The sequence below is a fragment of the Triticum urartu genome, chromosome 3A (genome assembly GCF_056163025.1).
Source record: "Triticum urartu cultivar PI428250 chromosome 3A, HENAU_Tu73, whole genome shotgun sequence".
In the NCBI taxonomy this organism is placed as follows: Eukaryota; Viridiplantae; Streptophyta; class Magnoliopsida; order Poales; family Poaceae; genus Triticum; species Triticum urartu.
Genome location: NC_141875.1, coordinates 10,123,109 through 10,127,534, shown reverse-complemented (window position 1 = coordinate 10,127,534; position 4,426 = coordinate 10,123,109). Strand labels below are relative to the sequence as shown.

General features: G+C 46.1%; 1 pseudogene; it reads right to left on the bottom strand.

Annotated features, from left to right (window-relative positions):
• Positions 1–496: 496 nt before the first annotated feature.
• LOC147977744 (beta-1,2-xylosyltransferease XAX1 pseudogene) lies at positions 497–1,033 on the bottom strand (annotated as a pseudogene).
• Positions 1,034–4,426: the final 3,393 nt, after the last annotated feature.

Here is a 4,426-nt window from a genome sequence, read left to right as displayed (position 1 = left end):
AATGCTTCAAGACGCAGGAAGAGTGCCAGGCCAATTGCCCGGCCTGCCACCCACACTGCCCCCCCGAGAGCCCAGCCCCAGCCCCACCGCCACCGCAATCCCTACCGCCACTCCCACCGCCTACCCCATCCCTATTCCCACCGCCACCGCCCATCGCATGAACACATATAGCTTTTGCAAATTGCAAATACGTACTACATAAGAGGTCATAAGGGAGCTGAATAGATCAGTGCTGCATCTAAGAATTAAGGCCGCCATGTAGTACTGATGATGATCTCACCAGTTATGTTTGGGAACTAGGTGGCATGCCGTCGTGAACGATTATTGCTACCTAACAGAGCTTTACTCAATTCCATTTCGGGTGATAAATAGCATAATTACTTTCTATTACCATGAGCCCAGTCAGTGCTAAACCACATGTAATCCAGACTCAGACTACGCGAAACTATCCAGTACATGCATGCACCCTATTTACCTCATCAGAAGAGTAAAAGAATCAACAAGGACACATGAACTTAAAATCTTGAAGAAGGTCCAGGGCACGTAGGAGAGTAGGCCTGAACCTGTCTAGATCGAGCCTCACGTCCTGCGTCATCACCACCTCTGCAAGCGCCTTCCACCCCTGTGCATGGATGGCCATGGGGTCCCTGAACACGGCATGGTCCCTCGGGTACCATCGGGCGAGGCTGCTCTCCCCTCCGGCGACGTGGTAATCGAGGTACCGAAGGCCCATGCCACGCGCTGGCTCACCGTAGAAGTTGGTGGCCATCCACTCCATCCTGCCCCACGGCACGATCTGAACCACCACGGCCCGCGCCGGGAGGAACATCTGGTTGGTCAGGCCTGCGCCATGGACCGCTACCAGCACGTCGCACGAGTTCACCGTCGCCGCGAACCTCCTGATGCTGTTGCCACCGGCCTCGGAGACCGTCACGTTGAATCCTAGCGCCGTCGCCATGGCCTCCACCTCGTGTAGGTTCAGGAGCCTTCGTGTCCCTCGACGAGATATGATCAGCATCCTCGGCTTCTTGCCGGGGTTTTTGCCAAGGACAAATGGCCTGTCACGTCAGAGACCGTAGGCGTGGCGCAAGAATCTTGTGAATCCTACCATGGAGTGTCCCTTGGGGTTTCTTGTAGGATGCCGGCGTATGATCAGGTCCCTGTCCCTCACCAGACCAAGGATCACATGGTGGAAGCAGTGCACATCATTGTTCGAGTCGAAATCGACAATGTCGTAGCGCGACAGCCTCCGTAGAATCGGTTTATACTTCCTGAGCCACCACTGCTTGCAATCGGTGACGAATAACTGCACCCTGCCTTTAAACTGGAATGAAGTCAGGTACAGGGGGATCAATACGTCCGAGATGTCGTGGAAGAAGTTTCCGGTGTAGCCGCCGACCGAGAAGACCACCGCCGGTATGTCGCGTGTCTGATGCTGCATTCAGGAGCGTCTCATCCATTTGCAACTGTTTTAATGGCCACTTCTCGCACAAGAGGCCGCAATGAATCATCATGCCAAGCATATGGCCTAATTAACCAACACTTACCCATATTCTAATCTCAATACCAATTCCTTGTGTTAGAAGAGCCAACTATATTAATTTCTCATTGGCCAATGATTATGAATTCCATTTTATTTAGAACACTTAGAACCAGATTCTTGATCTAGATCCCAGCAAAAAACAAAAACAGACTCATAACCTAGAATGATAGGGGGAACAGAAAATTATTCTGTTTCTATCAAATTTAAAGCCTATGTTTGAGAGGAAATCAGCATTAGAAAAGGCAACTGCTTCCAAAGAAATAATTATGTCCTTAAAAACTCAACCACTACCTCAAAAGAGCACTAGTAACCTAGAGCTGTTCATTTCCCTAGAGAAGTAATCTAGAACTACTAAATTCAGTACAAATGACTCCATGCTACTCTGGTACAAAGGCACTCCCCTACATCATACAGTATTTACCAGCCAATGCACGCAGATAATGTTGGCAAATAAATTTCATAATTGTCACTGAGAAAGTGAGAATACACATATAGAGACATTTCTTTGAGAATCATAAATAGAGAGACCAATGAATTTGTACATTTTGATGGTCAGTGTGTACTGTGTAATATGTTCTATGCTTCTAGTGGTTTTTGCCAACTAATCTCAACATCCCAGATTGTGATTATTTATATGTTTTTGACAAGCACACTATTTAGTTTCTCATTGACCAATGTTTATCAATTCCATTTTATCGAGAATAATTAGAACCAGACTCATAACCCAGAGTATGGCGAGGGGAATATAAAGTTATTCTGTTTCTGTTCAAAGTAGTGTCAGGAGGCAACAAGAATTAGGAAGGCAATCAAATGGCTGAAATCCAAGGTCCTTACAGATCTCAATCAGAATCTGAAAACAGTGCTAGCATTCTAGAACGACTAAAATTCAGTACAATCACTCCACAATAATTCCCTTTTTTTGATAAAGGGCGCTTTTATTATCTCAAAAAGTAGCATCAAGAAGATACAAAGCATTATGAGTAACACCCGGCCTCTGCATAACTAAGATGCACACAGCCAATCACCTAAAGTCTGATAAAAAGAATGGAAGAAAAAACGACAAATGGGCGACAGTAGAGTCATATAGACCGACACTATGCCTATGTCGAAAGGGGTGGTGGACCGATCCGGAGATTATGCTGCCACCCATGTTGGGTAAAAACCTCCGTAGCCACCTGCTCCAACCGCATACACACCGCCTTGAACAGCGGTTGGTACTCCACTCGTTGTAGCGTAGACCACGTACGAAGCGAGTGCGTACAACGGAAAATAACCTGCAAAGGAGAAGCATTTTTGTTATTGAAAACCAAATCATTTCTACATAGCCAAAGCGATCATAGTAAGGCATACGCTCCCACCCTTATTAGCGTTTTCAACCTATTTGGAATACCATCCAACCAATGACCAAAAATATTGGCGACACTTGTGGGCGGATACAAATTTGACGCTATTTGGATGACTGACCACGTAGAACGTGCAAACTTGCATTGGAAAAAGAGGTGTTTGATTGTCTCTTCATGAGTACAAAAACAACACATCTTACTCCCTGGCCAGTTGCGCCGTGCGAGGTTGTCTTTGGTTAGAACAACTCCCCGATACCACATGAAGATTTTAACTTTTAGTGGAATCTTTGACTTCCAGATTTTCTTGTTATTACTCACTGGTACCTCAGAATGCGTGAGCGCATGATACATAGAGTCTACTGTGAAAGACCCCGATGCAGTAAGGTTCCAGCGAAACACATCCCGACCTTGTGTCAAATTGATCAAATCCAGACGGGAAAAAAGATTATGCCATGACGTAAGACGGGGGCCAATCAAATCCCGCCTAAAAGAAATATTGGGCGGGAATGAACTGAGCACCTGCGCAATAGTTTTATTCTTATCGCGAGCGATGTTGTACAAGGCTGGATATTGTTCTCGGAGACTGGCATTGCCTAGCCAGATGTCTTCCCAAAAACGAATCTCCGACCCGTCCTTTATCGCGAAAGACCCAAAGCGAAAGAGATGTTTCTTTGCTGCCATTAGGCCAGCCCAAAAGTGCGAGTCACCAGGTTTCCAATATGCCTGAGACACCGCCTTTTGACCTAGATACTTGTTGCGCAGCATGGTTTGCCAAACACCATCCTCGGTAAGAAGTTTAAACAACCACTTACTAAGTAGGGCCTCATTCTTGACTTCCAGGTCATGAATTCCAAGGCCACCTTGGTCTTTTGGCCTACAAACCACACTCCATTTGGCCAACCTGTATTTTTTCTTTTCACCATCTCCTTGCCAAAAGAATCTAGATCTAAAATAGTCCAGTCTTTGCAGGACCCCTTTTGGGAGTTGGAAGAAAGAGAGCATATAAAGAACCATATTTGTGAGGACAGAGTTAATCAAAACCAGCCGTCCTCCAACTGAGAGCAATTTGCCTTTCCAACTGCTCAAACGTTTCTCTAGCCGCTCCTCTACATGCTTCCACTCCGCAATGGTGAGACGCCGATAATGAATCGGTATTCCTAGATATTTAATCGGGAATTGGCCATGTGTGCAACCGAACAGGTCAGCATAATCGGCCGCCGCCTCAACAGCTTCTCCAAAGCAGAAAAGTTCACTTTTATGGAAATTAATTTTGAGACCCGACATTTGCTCAAATGCTGACAACAAGAGTTTCAGGTTTCGAGCCTTATCTAGGTCATGTTCCATAAAGAGAATTGTGTCATCGGCGTATTGCAGAATAGAGAGGCCACCATCCACAAGGTGTGGCACTACTCCTGCAATCTGGCCGTCCTGCTTGGCGCGCTCAATCAGAATAGCCAACATGTCAGCAACAATGTTAAATAACATTGGGGACATGGAGTCACCCTGTCGTAGTCCTTTTTTTGTTTGAAAGTAATGGCCT